At 35.8% G+C, this 26,626-nt stretch overlaps 1 pseudogene; it reads right to left on the bottom strand.

The window, feature by feature from the left end:
* Positions 1 to 8,720: 8,720 nt before the first annotated feature.
* LOC113740746 (1,4-dihydroxy-2-naphthoyl-CoA thioesterase 1-like) lies at positions 8,721 to 13,250 on the bottom strand (annotated as a pseudogene).
* Positions 13,251 to 26,626: the final 13,376 nt, after the last annotated feature.

Here is a 26,626-nt window from a genome sequence, read left to right as displayed (position 1 = left end):
TCAAACCCCCAGTTTATGTTGGTTCCATTTCTGACTGTAGAAAATAGGCGATACAAGACTTTCACAAAAGCCCTTTATATCCCTAAACGCATTTCCAATGCCAGTCACCAACATGTCCCTCTTAGTTTCTCCTGTCAGACTGTGCACAACAAGTTTGTGCAAACTCTGATGCACATGCAGAACAAGATCATCATCCCCCAATAGGCAAACAGGTAAAGAAAGACACGTATCGGAGTATTTGATAAACCCCACAACCATGGAGTGTGACGGTCTTAGTTTTAAAGAAAGACACGTATCGGAGTATTTATGAAGGGGAGTGTGACGGGCTCAGGAAAATTGCATATATTTATGTTTGAAGGGAATAAAGTTGACTAATAAAATTTGCTGTAATGCATGTGAAATAAAAAAATAATTATAAAAAAATAAAAAATGATGAGAAAATGTGTTTATAATATAAATAAAAAAAATTAATTATTTTTTTAAAATGTCGTAGATGCCCAAGTGGATTGAACTCGGGTGTTATTAATGAAAGTGAACTAGAATTAATTATTCAAACGTACCTTGATTGCTATTTGTCTATTCAATTTTTCTAACGAGTACTCGTTAACTGTAATGACCCTAGATATTCTCGTTAGATATTTCTGAGCAGAAATGCATCTGACATGCTTTCCTTTTCAGGTAGTTAGTTAGCATTTCCGTTAGTTAGTTAGTCAGCTAGCTGTCAAAGGCATGCAGGTATGCATGCTCATTCTGTTAAGAGGTTGGCTAGTTGCAGAAGGATCTAGAGGGAGCATATTGTATAAATATAGCCTAAAGGGGACGACAAGGGTATGTTATCAGATATAACAAATCAAGCTTCCTTCCTGATTGCACTATCCTTCCCTCTCTTCTCTCTCGCATTTCTCCTCCTCCCCTGCATTCTCTCTGTTTCACCCTTCTACCTTCTTAGCCTATTCAGATCATAACTAGTAGTATCATTACAAGTGGTATCAGAGCTTCCGGTCCTTGGACTAGGAAGCTTAGATTGACATATCACAATGGCGGATGGAACAAGGATGAAGACGATGGAGGAACAGCTCCGCAGGCAAGAAAGCAAGATTCAAGGAATTCTGGAATCCTTGGCAGCAGACAAGCAAAGCATGGAGGATAGGTTGGATGCAGTGAGTGTTGAGCTGGGCAATAAGCTAGATGCTTTCATGACAGCCATCTCGCAGCAGCTCTCCAGCCTGAACCGTGGAAATCAAGAGAAAGGCATATTAGGATCTCCAGAAGGAAGTCACTCCAGAAGTTCAGACCTGGGGAGTAGAGAACAAGGAGAAAGGAATGCTAGGAGTGCCTTCTTCGCTAGCACGCCTAAATTGGAAATTCCAGCATTTAGGGGAGACAATCCTAGGGAATGGATCAGGAAACTGCAGAAATATTGCCAGCTTCTGCACATTCCCAAGGAGCAATGGATGGAGTTGGCAGAGTTCCACTTGGAGGAGAAAGCAGCAGTGTGGTATCAAGGATTCAGATCTACTAGGGGTAACAAGGTGGATTGGATGGAGTTTTCTGGAGAGCTGTGTAAGAGGTTTGGAACCTTAGGACAGATGGATCCGGTGGAGGAATTCAACAAGTTGCAACTCTCTTCCACAGTCCTAGCATATCAAGAAAAATTTGAGGAGCTATTATCAGAGGTAATGATTCGAGCCCCACACCTTCCAGAAAACTACTATATTTCCTGTTTTTTGAGTGGACTGCCAGATGAATTGAGATCAATGGTGAAAGCTCACGACCCTAGGACATTGTCCAAAGCCTTTGAGTTGGCCAGACTACAGGAGAATGCCTTTGAAGCCTACCACCGGAAGCACAAACCTCAGCAGAGGGCCATGGCTTGGGGAAACTCCACGCAGGCTGCTGCTCAGCAAACTGTGGCACCTACCAAACCTATCATTGCCAATGCTGTCAAAAAAACACCTCAACACTTCAAGAAAATCACACCAGAAGAACTGCAGTACAGAAGGGAACATCATCTTTGCTACAAGTGTGGAGAAAAGTTTGGTCCAGGTCACCAGTGCAGGCAGAAGGAGATTCATCTGCTTGTCGCAATAGAAGATAGACCTGAGGATCTGGAGGAAGGGGAGGTAATTGAGTACCAAGGGGCACAGTCGGCCAAAGGAGTGGAAATGGCAATACATGCACTGACGGGGAAGATGACTTACAATACCATCAAACTGCAGGGGCTGTTCAAAGGAACCCCCCTGTCAATCTTGGTGGATGGGGGAAGTACTCACAGCTTTGTCAAAAATACCGTGGCTCAACTCTTTCCAGAGATGGTTAAGTCTATCAAGCCTTTCAAGGTCAAGGTGGCTAATGGGGAGTATTTGACCTGTAGTAGGATGATTCCAAACATGAACTGGGAAATGCAAGGTAAACCATTCACTCATGACATGTTTATCATTAACTTAGAACCTTATGATATGATCATAGGTGTGGATTGGATGGCTGCACACAGCCCCATCACCTTTGACTTCAGGGAGTTGAACATGACATTTGATAAGGAAGGGGAAAGGATCTTGCTACAAGGAGGGTCTAAGGAGGCCGTCCTTAAGTTACCTAGAGACAATGCTGAGAAGGAAGGACTAAGCACCAGAATTTGGAAGCATGCCTGCGGGCTGAGGATGAATGGAACTCAGGTACACTCTGTAACTCAGTTGGATATTACTTTTCAACAGTCCCTAAATGCTCTAATTGCAGACTACAAGGATGTATTTGGGGAGCCAAAATCCCTTCCCCCTTCCAGAGACTGTGACCACCAAATTCCTTTAGTACCAAATGCCAAACCATTCAAGTTAGCACCTTATAGGTATCCCCACAACCAGAAAAATGAAATAGAGAAACAGGTAAAAGACATGCTTAGTAGTGGCATTATTCAGCTCAGCCATAGTCCATTTGCATCTCCAGTTCTGTTAGTTAAAAAGAAAGATGGAACTAGGCGATTCTGTGTTGATTACAGACAACTAAATGACCTGACTATCAAAGATAAATTTCCAATACCAATCATTGATGATTTACTCGATGAGCTATATGGTGCTAAACTCTTCACTAAGATCGACCTAAGAGCTGGTTACCATCAAATCAGAATGTACCTGGATGACATTCCAAAAACAGCCTTCAAAACTCACCTTGGACTTTATGAATTCACAGTCATGCCATTTGGCCTTACTAACGCCCCAGCAACCTTTCAAAGCCTGATGAACCATGTATTCGAACCTTACTTGAGAAAATTTGTGCTAGTATTTTTTGATGACATCCTTGTGTATAGTCCGGACCCAAACACTCACCTTTCACACCTCAAAACTGTCCTAGAAACACTCAGATCCTGCTCCCTATTTGCCAAGCTTTCCAAATGCATCTTTGGACAGTCTCAAGTGGAGTATTTGGGACACATTATCAGTGGTGATGGAGTACAGGCAGACCCCTCAAAAGTCAAAAGCATGATGGACTGGCCTGCACCTACATCAGTGAAGGCTTTGAGAGGATTTTTGGGACTCACAGGCTATTACAGGAGGTTCGTGAGAGGTTATGGAATCATTGCCAAGCCACTTACGGAGTTGCTGAAGAAAGAAAATTTCCACTGGAGTGAACATACTGAGCTAGCCTTCCAAAAACTCAAACAACTGATGAGTAGCACACCTGTCCTCGCACTTCCTAATTTTTCCTTACCCTTTGTTCTAGAAACAGATGCGAGTCATAAGGCTATAGGAGCTGTACTCATGCAGCAAGGAAGGCCTATTGCTTATCTCAGTCAAGCCTTGGGGCCTAAGAACTTAGGGTTGTCCATATATGAGAAGGAGTTGTTATCCCTTATCACAGCTGTATCAAAGTGGAGGCATTATTTGTTGGGGAATCATTTCATTATCAAGACAGATCACCAGAGCTTAAAATATCTATTGGAGCAGAAGATAACTACCCCCCTTCAGCAGAAGTGGCTTACTAAATTGTTAGGATTGGATTATGAAATACAGTACAAAAAAGGGAAAGAAAATCTTGTGGCCGACGCACTGTCCAGAAGAGACTATGAAGAGGACAGTTCTACACACAGTCTCTCAGTCATGAAACCTGCGTGGCTGTCTGAAGTCGTGGAAAGCTACCAAGGGGATAATGCAGTGACTAAATTAATGGAAACCCTGACTATTACACCAGATTCTCTCCCAAATTACTCTTTTGTTGGGGGATTGCTCAGGTATAAGGGCAGGGTGTACATTGGAGCATCAGGGAACTTGCGACAGAAGTTGATAGCCTGTTTCCATGACTCGCACTTTGGGGGTCATTCAGGATATCTGGGAACCTATCAGAGGTTGAAGGGACCATTCTTCTGGCCTGGGATGAGAAGGAAGGTAGAAGAATGGGTGCAGCAATGTGATATCTGTAAAAGGAGCAAAGTAGAAAACTGTAAGGCACCAGGCCTACTGCAACCCCTTCCTATCCCTGAGCAAGCATGGCAACATATTTCAATGGACTTCATAGAAGGATTACCCAAATCTCATGGATATGAAGGGATACTGGTGGTCATCGACAGGTTCACCAAGTATTGTCATCTCATAGCACTATCCTCTAAGTATACAGCACAGTCAATAGCTAACATATATTTTGATAACATCTACAAATTGCACGGATTACCTCTAAGCATTGTTTCAGACAGAGACAGGTTGTTCACTAGCATGTTCTGGCAGGAGTTGTTTGGGAAGCTAAGTACTGAGCTGCATTACTCCACTGCCTACCACCCCCAGACAGACGGGCAGACAGAAAGGCTGAACAGATGTATTGAGACATACTTGAGGTGTCTATGTTTCCAACAGCCTCACAAATGGAAGTCCTTACTAGCAGCTGCTGAATGGTGGTACAACACCAACCATCACACAGCCTTAAAGATGACTCCTTTTCAGGCTCTGTATGGTTATCCACCCTCGCAATTAGGACTCAATGGTTTAGAGACTCCAGTAGCTGCTGTGGAACAATGGCTAGGAGATAGAAGGAAATGGAACGAACTGCTGCGGGGTAATCTAATCAAGGCTCAGAATCGAATGAAGCAGTTTGCTGACAAAAACAGAATTGAAAGGAGTTTTCAGGTAGGAGACTGGGTCTATTTGAAATTGCAGCCTTACAGACAAACTTCAGTAGCAGTCCGAAGAAATCTGAAGTTATCTTCCAAATATTATGGCCCTTACAAGGTCCTTCAGAAGGTGGGGAATGCGGCCTACCGACTGGAATTACCTGCTGGTTCTTTGATACATCCTACCTTCCATGTCTCCCTGCTGAAACCATCTGCAAAGAATCAGGTTGTGACTCAGGAGTTACCCTTGACGACTACGGAGGGACAGATTAAAATTGCCCCTGAAGAGGTGATTGCTACTCGTGAAATCATAAGGAAAAGACAGAAGGTGACTCAAGTGTTGATCAAATGGGTGAACCTAAGCACTGAAGACTCAACTTGGGAGGATGTCACGGTGATACAATCACAGTTTCCAGATTTCCAGCTCCAATCCTAGTGACTAGGATTCTCAAGGGGAGGGTATTGTAATGACCCTAGATATTCTCGTTAGATATTTCTGAGCAGAAATGCATCTGACATGCTTTCCTTTTCAGGTAGTTAGTTAGCATTTCCGTTAGTTAGTTAGTCAGCTAGCTGTCAAAGGCATGCAGGTATGCATGCTCATTCTGTTAAGAGGTTGGCTAGTTGCAGAAGGATCTAGAGGGAGCATATTGTATAAATATAGCCTAAAGGGGACGACAAGGGTATGTTATCAGATATAACAAATCAAGCTTCCTTCCTGATTGCACTATCCTTCCCTCTCTTCTCTCTCGCATTTCTCCTCCTCCCCTGCATTCTCTCTGTTTCACCCTTCTACCTTCTTAGCCTATTCAGATCATAACTAGTAGTATCATTACATTAACACATTTAAATTTCATTGGACCTATCATATATATACAGATATTAATAATTATTATATTTTCTTACATTTATACATTCTCCATAATTAATCTTATCTTTTCAAAAATCTAGTACCTCAACTATGTTTTAAACAGATCCTTTTCTGTTTTACAATCCAAAAAAAAAGTGGTGTATATGCATAGATTGATTAGTATCTGTTTATATGAATTCTTTGGGCATGCAATCAATTGCTGCTTTTGTTGCAGAATATTTCTTGTTTATTCTTTTGGAAACGGAATCAGTGAAACAGATTCATCCTCACATAACTATAAGAAATTCTGCTATAAACTGTCCATATTATATATTGAGGGTTCCTATGTGGTGTTCAACATTTTTGTGTGAGAGATGATGGTTCACCGATTTGGACTTCTTTTTTCCTAGTGATTTTGTACAGTTCCAAAATTCTAGTCAATGGTCAAGAATCAGTTTGTACTTTTGTAGAGTTGATAAATTAGATGAGTATTAATATAATATGTAGTATCAACGAAATCCTTGTACCATGGCACAAAGCATGCACACACACAAAAACATATATATATGTGTGTATGTGTGTCTATATATATATATGTTTGTATGCATATATACAGACATACATACATACACATAAGAAGACAACGTGAAAAATAGTGGAGGCTTAGTTTGTGCTTGTGGATGTATGCTTTGTGCCAGCAGACAACTAGGCAATTTACGTTTAACCAAAATGTATTTAAGGAACAGCTGAATTTATTTACTAATATGGACGACCAGAGGGCGTGAATCTAAAATATCAAATGGTGTTGACCAAAGCATAAATGTGATGAATATATTTCAGCATTTAAATTGAAGCAATAAAAAAAAAGAGATTATTTTACCAAATTCATTAGTTTATTGGTGGCCCAGTTGGTTTGTCAAAGTTTTTGAAGAGGAATTCGATCATCGTAATTCGTAAGCGTCATAGCCTGTATAGATCTAACTACTATCCTAGAGTTACTTTATTTCGAAGATCAGTTGGAGAAATATATATTCCTGGATCCTAGTTCCTTGTCTATGAGAATCTCAAGAAACTTTTGCATTTTATGCAGGCATTGGGAGTGAGAATATTTGGATTGCAGTACATGTTATTGAAAATGGGTCTGTCTGACGAGTATTCACTGAGTAATACTCGTTAAGATAGTATTAAGGAGTTGATTTTTAAAAATAAAATAAAATTAAATTAAATGGCGAAACTGTATAAATATAAGATAAAAAAATAATTGTTAGTATATATATATATATATTCACATGATAGGTTGAGTATAATTTAAGCGTGCTAATGAATGTTGACTAGACATATCAACCAGAAAAAATTCTTGGAAAATTAGGGGCAAATTGTTGTATCATTCCCACGAACATTCAGAAAGATAATGTATGTCAATGGGAAAAAGTGCTAGGATTACCTTCTTCCAAAAAAAACAAAAGCCTTCCAGTAGTTCAGGATAAATCACCAATAATTTCCTTCTGGTTTAGGCGTCGTAATTATAAATCACTTATGGTTTTATAACCTACATTTTATTCCCTTGTGCTTTGGAATTAAAACTTAAGCTCAATAGAAAAACATAATTTTGAGTTTATGGGTGCCAAATTAATGTTGTAATGCATCTTGAAAACCAGTAAAATAGTACTGAAAACATAAATGTGATTTTTCGGCGTTGTTGAATTGATTTCAGGGAGAAAAAATTTTTAATCTTGATCATTAGAAATATTTTGCTTTACCCTTTCTATATTGTGATTTCACAAAAATTCATTTATTTTACCCCTTATCAGTAGTTAGGGAAGGGTTATTAGAGTTTTCCTACTGTCAAATTTAAGATTTGAATTCTGTGCCTGCCAATTGGGGGTGGGAAACATGCGGGGGAAGTGGAAGGGCAAAAAGGGAAAAAGATAAACCCTTTGATTTACCTTTAGTTTATCTTTTAATCCATAGCGCAAGGAGGTTAGTACTAAGTAGGCATTACAACCATGGTGCAAGTGGTATTCTTTTTCTATCCAAATTGAATTCCAAAATATATACTACTCCCTCTATCTCATAAAATTTGTCATGTTTGTCACTATTTATTGTTCCAAATTAATTGTCATCTTAGAGAAACCAACATACTTTTTTCAATGAAATTTTTATTTTTACCTTTTATATGGCCCGCCACTTATTCTTCACAATTATCAATATATCAAATAAAAGATGGTCCACCACAAAGGATATAAAAGGAAAGTAAAAAATTCTTTTTCCTACTAAGATCACTATACATAAATTGCACGTCTTACCAAAAATGATAAATTTTGTGGGATGGAGGGAGTACTAAGTTGGTCTATATTAATTGTTGAAAGAGCTAACTCTGTTTTCACGGCAACTTTGGCTACCAATTTGATCCATGCAACTAAGAACATGGGCTAAAATTATATGTTTTCTCTTCTATGTTATATTTGTTTAAATATCGAGTGTCATATATTGGAAGGATTTTCAAGTAGTTCCTTTGTTGTTTTACCTGCAGTAAATCCGACAAGTGGAAAACTGGTCTAATTGACCAATTACTATTCGAAAATTATGTTCACAATCCAAAACAGGAAGAATGAAACAGAAAGACATTATTAAATAGGCAAAAGAAAAAAATTCTTCATAACAAAGCTAAAAAAAAAAAAAAAAGACAAGAAAGGGATAAGCATTAAAACTGAAATTCTTCTGCATGGGTTGTTGATAAAAGGGAACTATAACCAAAAAAAAAAAAAAAAAGCCTTATAGCTTTGCCTGCTTTACATTGTTCTGACCATCTTTGGCATTTCCTGACATATTGCATAGAACTGTAACACTTGATGATGCTTATAAAGATTTGTTCCCAGAACTTGTGGAGTCAATCTTCCAGAACCGCACTTCCCATACCTGCCAAGGAATTAACCAATTCATACAATCTTTCCATAAGCTTGATTGACCCAAAGTATAATTGATGAGAATAGATATGTGATTGCAACTAGGATGTATTTCTGGCTATTCTTAGTGAAATAAAGTGGAATTATGCTAATTGCCTTCCTGGAAGTATAAAAGAAGCAAATTCCATGTTATTGGAGAACCATCACCTTACCAAAACTTGTACAGCTTGTTAAGTTATTTGCGCATATAAGGATTCATAGAATGTGAGTTTGCTCAAAGCATGAAATGAGTAAGGGCAAACGATCCAAACGGTCGTTCAACCTTTTTTGTTTTTTTTTTTTGTTTTTGTAGTAAACTACTTTAATTAAGGATAATGTCATCCCTTGAATATGGTTATACGATCAATTTCGTCTGTCCACTTAAAATTGGGACAATTATAGCCCTTATTTTTTGTCAATTTGGTCTGTTAATTCATTGCATATAAAAAGATAGATAAAAATTCACATACATTCAGATTAAGAAGGGAAAAATGCTTGCAAAAAATTTTGCCCAACTAAATTGCTTACAATACATCTGACTCCTTCGAATTCTCAAGACTAATTGGGGCCCTTTTCTACTGTGGGATAGTATAGGATTGATGTATGAAATGTACCATTTGGAAAAAAAAAGAAAAGAAAAGAAAAAGGTTGAGAAGGACTATTTTTTTTATTGTAAGTATTTTCCCTCTTCCTCGATCTGTATTTTTTGCATGTTTTTATGCTCTCTTTTTTTTTTTTTTGCTTTTTTGCCTATTTAAAGACTTGGATTAGCCTACATGAATTAATGACCTTACTCATGTTTAAAAAGTCGGAGAACAAATTGAGTCAATAATAGAAGTTGATGGTTGACATTATGCCAAACTAAAATGGAGGGACTAAATTGGCTCAATAATAAAAATTAAGCAACAACACTCTTCCAAAATAAAGTCGAAGGACCAACAACAGTGATAATGGATTGCTCATTTGTAATACTTCTAAAAGATTTTCAGCAAAAGGAATCAAATTTAAAAGAATAATTGGTTTAAAAAGTCCTCGTTTGTCTTAATTTTTTTTCTTTTAAAGACTAAAATGTTACGTTATATGACATCATTGCCCTGTATCCACAAGGGAGGGTAAGTATACAAATGTAAGGAAAAATAATTATAATTGTTTGTATATGTATATACATGATAAATTAGGTAAATATTAGGTGTGTTAACCAATATTGTTAAACTCGGATCGGATAGCAACCCGTCGAAATTACTAGATCGGGGGTCAACTGGTCAGATCGGTAGGATCGTTCTAAAAAACCCTCTGATGTCAACATGATATCATAATTATTTTATATTTTTATAAGTTTCAGAAATATTCAAATAAGTTATTGGTTATATTTGGCCAATCATGAAAAATGTTCCAAAAATATTATACTTGCAATCAAATATACACTTAATAATTATATAGAAAAATGTAAATTCGTAGTTAAAATATATCCGTTTTCCAAAACTACTTAAGAAACTAAATTAAAACAAATTAATGCAAGTTGGAATCACCGATGCTAAATTAATGAGATCATAGAGATGAAAACATCTTGATTTAGAGATCATTTAAGAAAGCGAGTAATTTTAATATTGGATGATGTTTTCTTATTCCTATTAATAAATGAAAGTGTTACAATTTAGATAATTCAAATTATATTTGGAGAAAAGAAAAAAGAAAAGTTTGAGAATCGGATCAACCAGTCAAATCGGGTTACTGGTTTAGCTGATCTTTTATGGTTTGATTGATTTTTTACCAAAGCTTCAAAAAAAAAGATCGATTCACGGTCGGACCGATCATACCGGCTGGTCCGATCTGAATCTAACAACACTAATGTTAACAAGTGTTCAACGAACACTCGTTAGAAAAACCTTATATATAATTGGGAAACTCTTGTACACCCTCGGGCAATCTCCTCCATGTATCATACTTGTGATTTAAATTGATTGCCTCTACTCGTCGATGTCTAAGATTCACGTATATCCACTTTGTCTCCATTGTGAAATGGAAAGAAAGCAAGGGAAGGTTATAGAGAATTTGATATACATGGGGAGAAAAAAGTAAAATTTTAAACAGTGCCAAATTTAGCTGACGAAAAGCAAAACAAAGAAAATTGTAATTTGAGGCTGTTCTTGCTTATCTCAAAACCGAAGTGCAAATTTTATTTTCATTACTTTAAATTTTATATTATTTAACTTTCTCATTGCTTATGTTTCCTTATCTTTTCTTTTCTCACATTGACAACTAATTTCATGTCCTTTAAACCTGAATATTCTAAGACATTGGCTCCCATATTCAGTTAATTTGTCAAATCGTAAGAGCTAAACGTTTTACTAGTTTTTCAACAATTAAATATTAATTAATATTGGTTTGAGGCAGAAAAGTGCATTTCAGAGCAAAGTTTTTTTTTTTTATCTAGAAAAAGTTTCTAGAATAGTACTGTAGTACTTTTTGAAATTTGATGTATATAACATAAAGGTTATGGATTTTAATACCTCTGTCCCCTCTCTACTTCGTAAATCTCGCCTCTTCCTTACCAGAATTTTTTTTAAAAAATTTTTTTGATGCATATGAATGAAAATGGTAATTATAAAAATAAAAAAATGTGTTTATCATACAACCAAAAAAGTTAATTTTTTTTAAAAAATTTTTACTATCCAAACAAACCGACGTACTTGAATGGTGGTGCCAGGATTGAGAGGAGTGGCCTCAGCTTGCACAATGTCACCAACTTGTGCTCTCTTGAGATGGCTAATGCAGACTTCTATTCCCGTTACCTTTCGCCTCCCGGAGGCTAAGTCGGCTCCCATGCTGCCTAAATCCTCAGCTATGAGTGCTGACACCCCACCATGATGTGTCCCAATTGGCTGTTCAATCCAATGATCAACCATCATTAATTTCACAATGATTTCCTTTTTCATTTTTTTGATGAATTTATTTGGAAAAAAAAATGAAGAAAACTAAGTCATGTACCTCGATGATTAATGGCAACGATGATTATTAGAATTAATTTATTTAGAGTTAATAACTAATTACCTGACAACACTTAGGTGTCACCTGAAATCTGCGACTAACTTTATCTGCCGAAGCATGTTCAAGCTTAAATCCAAATGGTCCAAGCGGATTACTTGGACCAAGAATATTTGATGTTCCTGATCCTGGTGCCAGTGAGGGTGGCGGTGGCAGTCACGGTCGTGATTGTGGTTGCAGTGGTGGGGATTTTGGCATAACCATTGGTGTCTTCCTCCAACCACCAGTCTTTGGGTTGGTGACCATCACCAATACATTAAAGTTTAGTGGGGTGGAAAGCAAGAGTTCACATTAAAAAATGACTCTGCTTAAAAAATTTAGACGGTCTAGTAGTGATTCAGTTCCCTTCGAGTTACCTTTGGACCTATTCAGGTTCTCCCCCTCTCCTAATGTAGAATAATCTATCGTATCGACCAAAAAAAAAAATTGATGTCTTCCTCCTCTTATCAGACTGATAAAATTAACTCTAATCATTTGGGCTTAAGTAGTAATCTGTGAGACACTAAACCTAGGAACTATTAGACGAAAGTCAATTGGTATAAATTATTCAAACATTAACTGCTAATTGGACTTCAAATGCTGCCTCCTTTTTAATATAGCCTAAAGAAAATGTCGTAGATGCCCAGATGGATTAAACTCTCGGGTGTTATTAATGAAAGTGAACTAGAATTAATTAATTATTCAAACGTACCTGACTGCTATTTTTCTGTTTTATCATCCAAAAAAAAGGGTTGTATCTTGTATATGCATAGATTGATTATTATCTATTTGTATGAAATCTTTGAGCATGCAATCAATTGGTGCTTTTTTTGCAGAATATTCTTGATTGTTGTTTTGGGAAATGGAATCAGTAAAACAGATTCATCCTCACATAACTATAAGACATTCTGTTACCATATTATATATTGAGGGTTCCTATGTAGAGTTCAACATTTTGTTACCATATTATATTCTTGATGGTTCATCGATTTGGACTTCTTCTTTCCTAATGATTTTGTACAGGTCCAAAGTTCCAGTCAATGGTCAAGAATCAGTTTGTAGAGTTGATAAACAAGACAGAATTAGGTTTTCTGTTGCCAATTAGATGAGTATATTAATCTAATTTGCATTTGTCTCCCACGGAATCTTGCTAAACCAGCTAGTACTGTTAGATGATGTGAGTTTTTGAGAATTACATTGCAACCTGTTCTAACCGAAATCCTTCTACCATAGTTGAAAAACTTATATAAGATTGAAGAAGAGAAAATTCTAAACAATCAAATATACACCTATGGATATAAGTGGCAAACCAACCCACTTAACTAAATTTACCCATACCCGCCCAGGAATAGACGGGTATAGGTATCTTAAATTTTTGTAAATGGATAAAAATGGGTTACCCAGTAAATGGGTATTACTGAGTAACCCATCAAATCCAATTAACCCATTTAGAATTCTCTTCCCCCACCCATATTTTTTTTTCAAATTTTTCATTTTGTCATGATATTAACTACTTTTGTTTCATTATTATTATTATTTGTTGATTTTATTTTATTTGTTTTATTTTCTCTTAGTTTGTTAACTTGCTCATTTTTTAGCATTACCAATTTATGATAAGTTTTAACCTCTTTTCTTATTTTTCTAAAATGAAATTTTAAATTTATATATGAAAAAAATGTTTGGGGTTCAAAATTTTTGGATTAAGTTTTTATATTAACTTTTATAGTACTTAGTTCAAATTTTTTTTATTCTTATTATTCAATTATTAAATAATATGTAATTTTGCGACATAGAGTATAAATGGAAAAAAATTGATAATTAAGCTTATTGAACATTATAAGTAAATGTTTAAAATTAATAATGGGTACAAAGAGCGGTATAAATTGATAACTTAGTTTGCAAAAATAAATTTAAATGAGTTTACAAAAAATTAAAATAAATGGTTTATAAATGGTTAATTGAGTTACCCAATTCATTTTTTGACTTGCCCATTTATACCCATCTAATCAAATGGGTATAAATGGGTTGACTCACTTATACCTATTAGATGGGTATAAATGGGTTGACTCACTTATACCTATTACCCATTTTATCCAATCCAAACCCGTCCAAGTCACCCATTTTGACACCTCTACCTATGGATATATTCCAATGGTACTAAATTCTGAAAATACATAAGAAGACCAACAAAAAAAAAAATCCACCCATTGGTGTGTGACTTGTATACGCATTTTTTTTCATGCCGGTAGACATTTAGATAGTTTATCTTTTTTTTTTTGGTCAAGTGCTCTCTATTCTAGTATGTTTAGTCAAAATATGTTTTTTATTCCCCCAAGTCGGATTAGGGGCAGGAGCGGTCTCCTCACAAGACCCAAATGTGAGGCGAGAAATGTTCCACGTCAGGAAGCCTTCAACAGGCCCCAAAAAAGACGGCGTTCCAAAAAAAAATGTTTAGCCAAAACGGGAACATGACGGACCAAACGGAAGAGTTTGAATTTTGAAAATCAAGTTGAAAATTTGAATCAGCCGCACAAAACAAAACTGAGAGAAGAGATGAGGTATCCTACTGAAGGTAGCAATTAAAAGAAAAGTGGGTGGAGAGAGCTGGGGTATGGTGTTGAGTGAATAAGGAAGAAAGCAAACAAAAAAGTGGAGAGCCGCACAAAACAAAACTGAGGGAAGAGAGGAGGCGTCCTGCTGAAGGTAGCAATTGACAGAAAAGTGGGTGGAGAGAATTGGGGTATGGTGTTGAGTGCATAAGGAAGAAAGCAAACAGTGCAGTGAGAGTGTTGTATGCATTTTGAAGCTGGGTATGAGAGTGTTGTATCCATTTTGAATGCGTGCAAGGCAGGCGGCAAGGTAGAAGCAAACAGAGAAAATTAATCATCCCACGAAGCCAGATTTTGTCGTGCAACTTAATAGCAGAAGCAACTGCGCTCTCCGAGTTCGGTGAAACATAAAGCGTATGGTGAAGACCAAGGTAATGTTACTGAATACAATGTGTTAAATGAGTAATATGTAGTTGGTCTATGCTCATCATGCAATCTTAGTTTGTTCCTCTCCTGACCATGCAGTGTGTATAAAATGAAGGCGTAGAGTTCATTGAGGTGAAGCAGATGAAAAGACATATATGTGAATAATAAAAGGGTGTACCTGGTGTTGTAAGTTAATTACATAATGTAAGAAATATATTACAATGAGTAGAAAATGCTTGTTTGACTCTCAAAATGTAGAAATAGTAGAAAATGCGCAATTGGCTTAGGCGCTTGTCATTAACGAATAATATAAGATCCAGTAAGCTAAAGAATCTAGAACCTAAATATAATTAGCAGAGTGGATATACATACAGTTAAAATAGACTTACATCGTGTGACCAATACATTACAGTCCATATAACTTAATGTACATGGAGTTCTATTAGTACATAAATAATGCCGTTATCTTAGAATAAAAGTAAGGTGATGTGATTCATTAATCGTATTGATAAGCGTAATAATAGGATTTGGTATGCAAGTAATGTGTTATTCATAACACATTATAAATGGTAATATACATTTATCTTGTCGTTTATGTACATACAATTCATGAAGTGTTACAAATTATGGTGTTTGATGTATAATTGGTAGGAGCAGAAATAATGAATTGCAGCAAATTGACAGAAGATAGGATCCCTGAATTAAGAATGGAGTTTAACAGTGAAGAGGATGCGTACAAGTTTTACAACAAATATGCCTTTAAAATGAGTTTTAGTATACACAAAGACTATCTGAATAAAGACAAAGATGGCGTGACCACGTTTAGGAGATATAGTTGCTCCAAGGAAGGTGTGAAGCGCAAGTATGAAGGTAATGTGATGCCAAAGAGGATACGAGCGCTGACGAAGATGATCTGAATGTAGAGGAACATGATAATATTCAATTTGTAAATGAAATAGGAGAGGCAATAATCGCAAGAGGATTTAAAAAACGTACCAGTGGGAAGAGAAGTAAAGTGATGCGAAGTTAGGTCGATAAATTTGACAGATTAAAAAGAAAATCTAGATTGTCAAGAACTACACAGACTACGGTAAGGATCCAATAACTATGATAGTAAACATTTATGCTACAACAATGTTATCGTAATTCCCTATCTACAATCCATAAGTACCATTCACTATAAAATAACATTATTGTCGTGTCAATAATACAGGTCTCAGAATCGGAGCCGACATCGGTTTCATTTGATGAACACATGTTTATGGGATGGCGTTCATCAACTGACTCAGTTTCGGTTAGTATAAAATAAGCATGGCTTTAACTTTTATTTGGATGTTTCTTACAGCACAATTAGTTATGATGATGTTACATTGTGTGATGATTTTGTTACGGCTGACATCCCTCCTGATATACACTTTTTGTCTGTTTTATATAATTATTTGGCCCATACAAAACTCGTAGATGCATTCAATGAGTTAGTCAGTGAATGGCCTTCCAAACAGTATTGCTCCCGAAATCGAGGAAAGTCCAACGGTATGCATATATTTAGTAAATAAAATAAGATCCTTTTTTCGTATTGTAGAGCTTCTTTTTCTTTAATTGTAATGGTGGGCACCCGAACGCTGTCGAAACATGCATATTTTGTAGTTAACATATAATGTTTTAATGATATATTATTTTGTATTATCTGAAAGTCCACCGATTGGCTAATCAGGGGCCTCATAGAAGTGTCCCTATAGAATGGATGCACCCCAAATTTTTTATATTTTTCAAGCATAACTCCGTCAGAAATATTTTAATTGTTTGAAATATCATTTTTTTATAGTGTCTAGTCCAATTTAGCTTTGAAACTGAGCAATATAGGCATTGCTAATGAGTTGTTGACAATTGAATAATTATATTGTACAACGTAGGCGGAGCGTGCAACAATTTCAACACACTGTAATAAGGATGCATATCATGTATTTTCACCATCACCTCAGGTGACAAGCTTTTATCATAACCCCATATATATATGGTGTCTTGTTAATTGGATACTTCGACAGCGTATATCATTAACCGTATGTATCATTAACTGTATTGACTGATTTGTCATCGTTACGTATTTCAGGAAAGAAATAACACCTTGGGATTGCGACTAACTATTGACATCAACTCCCCTCAGTTGCAGGTTGATGAATGATGTGTACCTACAATTTTTATGAATACAAAACAATTGGTTATTCCAAACAATTGAGTTTGTTGCTCTCCATCCCCAAGTTCACTTCATTTACTGATGTTCGTACTTGTCCAGAAAAGATATTGCTCAATTTTGATCAGTTCCGTATTGTAAGCTTGTTTTAATGTACAATCTCTCAATGAATTATGCTTGTTGATTGTAATTCTAAAATTACTTCAAACATTAGGTGTCTAGCACCAGATTTGCGGTGTCTAGCACCAGATTTTTCAAACATGAAGGTGTCTAGCACCAGATTTGTGGTGTTCGTGGACGAACATTTACTAAATGCAGCCATGTCGTCCCTACCAGGGAATGCCGCATATGTACGTTACAAGAAGTTAATAAACTGTTACAACTTATTGATGTGCTTGTACAGGCACCTTGTCATGTTTGTCTATGTTAAAACTTAGACATATGGCTTATAATTGTGTTAATGATGAGTATTACAGATAGTATTACAGGCACTTCAATAGATATTACTACTTTAGTACGGAAATGAAATTACAATTGGCGTCTCAGATTGGTTCCACACGACCACATGCCAAGTAACAGTTTCGCAAAAGAACATGATATTTCGTTGGGACAACTAATTTGAAAGTGGGGTAACTAATATTTAAAATGTAACAAATTGTCATAACAAGATGTACAGATTGAGTTACAACGAGTTAGGTGTATGTTACAATTCATTACAACTAATGAATTGGCAATCGGCAGCTTTTCGTCTTCTCTAGTTAAAACTAGTGACTAATGATATTTCCCGACGTTACAACTAGTGATACTATAGTTAGTTAACGTCCGATGAACCTTTCCTCTTCTCTTGTTTGTGCAATTGCCCTTGGCACCAACAATAATTCCTCCCCTCGATACATTAAATTTTTTAGACACTTTATTAAGTGTCTAATGAGAATATAGAGATGATCGTTTCGAACCCTACAACATTGCATGTAGCGAGACCTTCTCGAACATCTCATTAAAATAGCGAGATCTTCCCAAACATCAAGCAAACCTGGATGCATTTAATTGGCTCCCAAGACTTGGTTTAAAACTGAACACTGTATTGATGAGACTGTAATCCCTGTTGTAGGGAGGTTGAAGATAACAAAAAATGAATCGAGTACACAGATCCATTGCCACTTTAATATGAAGAGAAATTGAAAGTGTGAAATTGAATAATAATACGAGCGAAAATGAAAGGGGGACGAACAAACTGGAGTCTTGTCTGTGTAAGGGATATACACCTGCAATGGGATCCTTTTATAGTCCGCAATACCTTCTAATATGGTAAAATATCATACCCCAACATACATGAGACCAACTAGTACATCACAGGAATGGAATCTGTTTACTCACATGCAGCGCATGCACCATACAATCTTGTTAAGCTCAATAAACATAATATTTGGAAGTAGCAAGGTGATTATGTTACAAGGCTCCGATGTTACAATCTCGAATGCAGTTACATTTTTATCATACAGGCTTACTGTCACATGTGCTGGTAGAATATACTCGACTGACTGCAGAACGGTGCTCTTCTTTGTTGCACGTGTAGACTTGTGCTTTATCTCAATGTCAAGGCCTCCTAAAAAGCGAAGAACATGTATTTCATATGATTTCATATCTATTGTTGTGTAACAAATTGTAAACCAATTTGTAACAGTTTTCAAACACACTGTAATTAACAGTCTTCAAACACCACTGTATTAATTTTGGAACACACTTTAACATTCTATTAACTATTTTTTAACAGTTTTCAAATACACTGTAACTTACCAATAATTATTTTGTAACACTCTTCAAACACACTGTAACTAACAGTAACAATAACAGTTTTGCATTAATTTTTAAACACTGTAACACTACAATAACTATTTTGTAACACTCTTCAAACACACTGTTGCTTCCTTGCTCAATTGTTGTCATGGTGGCCCCTTATTGCAATCTCTGACTGATGTTATCAGACACAACTGATGAGGTATAAATTGGATTCTCCATGTCCATTACATCTTCATTTAGCTCTGGATGTTCTCTGGTTTCAATATTTGTCCTCGTAATTGCATCGTTTTCTTCATATTGCGCTGCATTATGCTCATCTTCTTCAGACCCTTTCGCATCAATTTCATCAGCATCATCATCTTCATCGTTGCCCCCTTTTTCAGCAGATTGAAATTCTAGCTCTTCTTCGGTATCAGGACTCATGTGCATTGTATAGTCCTCCTGTATAGATTTTTTTCCTTTGTCCAATGTTTCAGGCCCAGAAGTGGAAGCTTTTGCTCTCAGATGAGAACACAACATTTCTGCAATCTTTAATATCCTTCATTGGTTATTAACAGCAATGTTATACAGCTCGTTTAGCTCAGCCTGCAGTTACATCACGACATACCAATCCATAAATGAGCCACTTGCTCTCAAGAATGGAAAACAATACATCTATATACAGTAAAACTACATTTTAATGACAGTTCTTAATTTAACGTTTGTACTACTGGCATAGGTTCTATAACGGTAAGTTCTATGGCAATAAATAAAACGGTCACAGCGAAGATTGAATTTTCATTGGCAACTATCAAACATGATGTCCAACCACAATAATTACTGTATTAGTAATCTTCTTTTCACAATTTGTTTGCCACCGTGCAAAGTTTCTTGTTAATTATGTCTAATTTAGTCATATCATAATCTATTCTCCTACCTGTCAAGATCGATGCAATCAATTTCTCCTTTATTTATCACGGTATTCAACAATACGAATGAAGTAACAAATCCGTAGAACAATTTCAATGTATGTTCAGCCAATTTTACACAACACTTTTAATACTGTCATTACTGAATCACTGCGTGTAACAATTATCCAACATGATGTGCATCCACAATAACTAACAAGATTCATAACCGTTTTCCCACACTGAGTATGTCAAACTTCACAATTTGTTATTTCTTCTGCCACACATTGTCAAATTATAACCTACTCTCCTACTTATTTAGTTCCATGCAATAAACTTGTCTATCCAAGCACTGTGCTAGTATACAATTCCAGTGGAGTGACAATCACATTCTTGCAATTTCCTCATTTGTTGGGGCAATTTTACACACCATTCTAAAGGTGTCACTAGTAACTCATTGCATAAATAATTTGTCCAATATGATGTGCAAACACAATATTTATCAAGACTTATAAACTTGTTTCCACATTGAGTATACCAAATTGTGCAATTTGGCATACTTTCTACCTGCTACTGTCAAATTATAATATTCTCTCCTACTTAGCACATTATAATCTTCTCTCCTACGACGCCCTTAAATGAAATATCTTGTAACCATTTCACTTCACTTTGTATGTCTCTATCAACAGTATGTACCATCTTAGAAGCCCATATCATGTTTAATCTCCACTCAACCACTGTTATGTAACAAAACCTACACCAACCTCATGCATAATAACCATAACAATCCCCAACCCATGCACGCAATTTTGCAAGCACTTGATATGCAAAATTCTCAGTACCTTTCTTTCCCCGTGTTGGTAATTATAATATCTATTATGTGCAGCCGAAGGTTCCAGTGTATTATCCATTTTTCACTGTATTAAACAATTACTTCAACCAAAACTGCAGCAAGTATAATCAGCCCATTTGTTCACAATAATGTATACAGCAAAAGATAACTACAAGTCAAATCGATCCACAATTTATCTGATACCATTGATGTTTCTTACCTGTGTTTCTTCTGCTTTATCTCTTCTCCGGATCTCCCAACCTTGTACTCCACAATTCCGGTTCACCTTCTCAAGCTTTTTGATATTTGAGTACCAATCCCAAACTCTATCCTTCTGCCACTACTTATTGCTTCTTCTCGCCGTGATTTTCCTTCGCAGCCACTCTATTTCTACTACTTCTTGCTATCCCTTGTTTACTACCTGGCAATTTCCAATTCTGCAATGTTATTTTGCCTTTGCTTTTCTTTCTTACTCTGTTTTGTAGAATTTTGCATTAATGAATATGGGCAATTATTTTGGAGGGAGCGCGACTTAGCTTTTCATTTGGAGGATTCATTTGGGCGGTAACGGACCAACACTTCATGAAACGGTCCGTCAACTCTTTTTCTTTTTGTTTTTCCCGTTTCTCCTCAACACGGCGTCGTTCTAGCCCTACTGAAGCCTTCCTGGCGTGGCTTATTATGATCCATTTGTTGGGCCTTGTGAGGAAACCGTTCAGGAGCGGTCGGCCTGATGACCGCTCCTGCCCCGTATCCCCCCCAGTCCTAAGAGGATCAATAGTTGTCCCCAAATTATCCCTTTAATTACTCAAATTTAAAATCTATCAGCTACAAATGAAATGTCTTATCAACAAAATTGGACTCAATTCTGAGTCAAAATATGTTTAACCAACAATTAATTTAGTTCTTAAGATTGTCACGCCCCATTTTTTTGAAAAATAATAAAACAAATCTAATGTATTTAGGTATTAGAAAAATGAATTTTTTGATTTGATAAATGAGTTCTTTATTTTATAGAATAAACAAAAGAAAAAAGGCCTAAAATGGGGCTTAAAAAAATGTGACGATTTTGGCCCAAAATAAAAGTCTAAAAAGGGTTTTTTAGGAAAAAAAGGAGTCGTCACTTGGTATCGAATTTAGGTGTACCAAGTCACTTAAAATTGAATTTTAAATAAAAAAATAGATAAAACCCTTTTAGATGACTCCAGGTCTTTGGAAACAAAAAAAAGGGTTCGAGAGTCATGGTTGAAGAAAGGGAAGGTAAGAATAAAATCCAAGATACCCTTTCGATCTAACTAAGGCTAGTTGCGAGATTTAGTCGAAAAGTTTTCCTAATCTAACTTATAGACTTATCACATTGGTATGTTTCTACATGGATGCAAAACCTAAACCTAGGAGGATATTGGGGGGGGGGGGTCGAAATATCTTTTCGAAGTTTAATTGATGTCAATCGCATTAATTGTGACGCCCAAGAATGATTCTTTGAAAAGGTAGAAACCCATAAAACAAATAACCAAAACCCAATCAAAAATAAACAAACCCACCATCAAAACCCAATTAAATTAAACCTGATCCAATTCTCATCTAAATTTTTTTATTAAAACCTAACAAGATAATAAAATAACTAAAAATTATTAAAACCTAATTATATCATAAAATCCAGAATTAATCTACCCAACAACTCACTGAAAATATAAAAGGAGGATTAAAAAGGGCAAAATTGGTTCAAATATTCAGATTTTGGGCCATAGTGAAATTAGTTAGAAATTCGGGGGGCAAAAATGTAAATTGCTTAAGATTTTTCATGCAAGCTTCGCATGCTTCCTTTCTTCTGCAACTTTTCTGGGTCTTCATGTCAAAACAGAGGGAACCAAAATCCAAACAAGCCTCGAACTTTCAAACCAAGACAATGATATCACATAATCCTAACATCAACATCCGACCTTATTACATAAATATCATATCTTTAATCAAAATCAAAGCAAGCCTGAGCTAAATGATGCACAACAGGAAGAACAATATCAAAGGCAAGCAACAGTACAGGAAAGCCTTGATGGATTGGGTCAAGATTTAAGCTTATATGGAGATGAAGCAAGCAAAAAGAAGCTACCTTTTGATGAGTGGATGCAATAAACTTCGAAGGATTAGCTGTCCATGATGACATTAGGAAAGATTAGCTGTCAATGTAGTTGCTCAAACGTGTCGAACAACGAAAATGGGAGCCAAAAATAAATTTGAACAGGAAATTAATTTAAGTTTTGCAAGTTTAAAATTAATTAGTGCTTGATTTGGAGGATATAAATATCCCGTATTTACCTGAAGAAATTGGTGAAGTTAATCTTCTAAGGTATCTTGGTTTAAGACGGACAGAAATCATAAGGCTTCCAATTGCTTTAGGTTGCTTGCAAACTCTTGACATTCAGTAGTGGAGGTACCAAATGTGTTATGGAAGCTTAAAAAGTTTGCAGTAAGTTTTATGTCCATGACACTAGTCGAGGTGTACCACTAAAGTTTGAAACATTGAAGAGTCTCTGAACTCTATGCAATGTGCATCTTGATAGATTGATAGCAAATTAATGTTGCTAAATTTTCTGGATAGATGGAAGGTCAAGAAGTAATGAACTTTTTGATTCAATTGAAAGTTCAATGTATCTGTGGAGTTTGTTATGCCATGAAAGACGGGAAAATCCATCTTTGATTGAACTTTCAAATCTGAGTAATGTTACAAAGCTTAAGTTATCAGTGCGGTTACATGAGCTACCTAGCCTAATAGTTTTCCCCCTAAACTCTCTCATTCGTGGTTTTGTGGTACAAGACTTGCAGAAAGTCCCTTGCCAATACTGGAGAAGATGGAACATCTTTCAATTCTCATATTGGATAATGCTTATGTAGAAGAAGAATTAGTAATTTCTGGAAACGGATTTAAGAATTTGAAGTTTCTTGAGCTCACTGACCTGCTTAATCTGGTACAGATAGATGTTGGGAGTGGCGCAATGCCAGAACTCAGGTGCTTACGCATCAGCTACTGCTGCGTTTTAGAAATGCAAAATCTCAATACTTAGCACAGTAAGTAGTCAAAATTAGGACAAAATAACAATGCAAAATGTGCCAAAATAACAATATTATAAATTTATTTTTCTTAATGTGTAAAACATAGAAGAATTGAAGGGACAAGTATGAAAATGAAAACAAATAGACAGTTCAACTGAAAAAATCACAAAAAATAATAATAAGATAATAGGATAACATGCACAATGATAAATCAAAAAAGCGAGGATAACAAAACCATTTAAAAAAAAAAAAAACAATTCTCCACTGCACTTGCTAAGCTAAGGGGAAAAAAACGAGGTAAACAGGTAAAAGGCCCAACTTGCTCGTGGTGGACCAAATAAAAAAATCCTTGAAGTAGTATTGCAAACCCATTATGGGCCGAAGGATGCATAAGCCGACAGCCTGATTTTTTTGGGTTCAATGAAGATAGAGGTTTTTCATGTAAAAGGGTTTTTTAGCTCTTTACGAGAAAAGGGCTCGAACAACTGGTTTTCTAGTTGAATTGCGTGGGTTGGATTTGGTTTCAAAACATTCAATTCAAGAGACAGGTATGTCAACTTTTTAGTGTACAATTATGTGTTAAATGAATAGGATTTAAAACTCGAAACCCAAAATATATATAAAGTTCTGTGGTTAAAGTATAACAACTTATTAATTGGGGTATTGTTTAAATAATTTTAAACAATAGGTGATCAAAATGCAAATCATTCAATATGTTTTTTGTTCTCTAAGAGATTGCCCCCTTATAACTTGATTTACGCTTTGGTTCCAAAATTTCAAAGTGGAATTCTTTAATCACTTAAGAAAAATTCATCTCACTTTAGTCTCTAAAGTGTAAAGTCTATCCCAATTAAGTATAAAATCTATTACACTTTAACGATCAAAATATAGAAGAAGTAAAGAAGAGTTTATGCTTAAGGTTAGGGACTAAAATAGGACAAGTTGTACTTAAAGTGGAATAGATTTTATACTTTAGGTACTAAAATGTTTAGGAATCAAAACGAGAATTTAGGTATATTTTAGTTTATACTTTAGTTTAGGCCTAGCACTTTCTTCGATATAGTAGTATTGAAGATTTAGTCATGGACATGCACAAGAATTTGAATGGATTTCAAAGTATTAATGCCAAGAAAACTTTGGAATTTGACCAAATCCGAGCTAAGAGTTAGCTTTGCGCAACCTTGGATAATTTGATAATAAATTGGCATAGAGAAATCAAAATTGACTGTTATTAACAGCATTTGACGCTAGAAAATTTATGCTTCCTATCAATACTAGAAAATCGAAGTTGACTGAAGATCCAGCTCTGTACAGCGGGGTATTGGGAATATTGAAGTATTGTTATAGGTGACTCTTACAAATTGATTTGATTGTTATAGGTGAAGATTAAAGAAAGTTGAAGTGACTCCTTTAATATCTCTATGGTTTTAACTTTGGCGAATGAACTATATGGAGAGAGAGAGAGTTACTTGCAGGATTCTTTGATATACAAGATTGAAGATCCCTTTCTACCAACAATTCGTCCCATTTTTTCAGCTGGGACGGTGAGCACTGACAATGTCTCCTGCTCTGGAGCATTTCCCTCACTGAAGAAGTCTGGTAGAGGAAAACACATAATCCTGTCCATCAAATCCATGATTCACACAGCGCCTAACCTCTAGCAATTAAGCACATGAAACAAGTCTCTCAACGCAGCTAGAAAATGAACTACACGACAGAGGAATGAGATATACATACCCATTCCTACATCTGAATGTCCTAAATGTAGTCCAAAGTTCTACATATGCTTGTCCCTCAGGTATTACTGCAAAGAGGTCTCGGGCTATTTTGTCATGAATGCAGGAATTGGGTTCCACACAAGCTTCAATATTTTCTTTTACAGTGCCTTTAATTTGTGATGAGAGAGAGTCAAGCCTTAAGTCGACAGTATACAAACAGGCTCTGTCTCATATCTTGCAATCAACTAGGCAGCTCTATTACGTGGTTGTTCTGAGCTACCAGATATTACATTTTTCAATTTAACATGGTTAACAGGTACATTGAGATTTAATTATCTTGCAACCCTTATGTCAATGTACTGCAAAGGATTTCTATGAAATCTTTCAAGGCATTGTGATTGGTGACACCGCAATAGATTTCATCACCAATAATGTGGAGTGTTGATGAGGCCAGGCTTCCACTCTGACCCACAAAAGGAAAAGCAGAGGTAAATGTTGAGGTAGGAATTCTTTGCTCATGTTCTTTTTTCCACTATAAAGATAACTTGTTCATGTTCTGTTGAAGATTCTTATCTTCACAAACTATTAGGAGAAAGCTGAAAGTTTAACAGAAAGACAAAGAAACGAATTTGATATATGGTATTAAAGAAGCTGGCACTCCAGGTTAAGAGAGGATTGAATTCTGGGCTGCTTTACGATTCTTAAAAGAGCAGGGTAAAAAATTTGGACTAAAGAAACTGTATAAGCTATTGTTGTTTGGACCTGGAAACATGGCATAAAGTTGATTGTAGCCTTTTGCGTACCAAATAATTTTTTACATGGCACTCTCCTAAAACAAGCAATCTGCCCTTCCTTTTTCTGTTTTTTGAGAATTTCAATCATCTTTTTATCTTTCTGTACACTTTTTTAGCTCACATTCATAATGTCAAAAAAACCACTATGATACTGCCACATCAAACAAGAGATGCCTAAGATGAACAATGACATGGAGTTTTCATCTAGGAGAAAAAGGAAAAAAATGGAATTCGCTTCTAGAAAAACTGAATAAATGTTCTTTTGTAACAAATGGAATTTCGCTTCTGCCAAAACTGAATAAATGTTCTTTTAGTTTCAACCAAGCAATAAATATTCTTTTGTCACTTATGCGAAGGTTGAATGTAAGTCTCAAAATGATTCACATTTTGTACTATATTTAGCAAAGATAGAATTAGTATAAAACTAAGAAAAAAGAGCTGTGCTTGTATAGCTGATCACAAAG

This window comes from Coffea arabica, chromosome 4e, assembly GCF_036785885.1.
Source record: "Coffea arabica cultivar ET-39 chromosome 4e, Coffea Arabica ET-39 HiFi, whole genome shotgun sequence".
NCBI classification, from domain to species: Eukaryota; Viridiplantae; Streptophyta; class Magnoliopsida; order Gentianales; family Rubiaceae; genus Coffea; species Coffea arabica.
The sequence above is the reverse complement of the archived record's forward strand: the minus strand, read 5'-3'. Positions and strand labels throughout refer to the sequence as shown.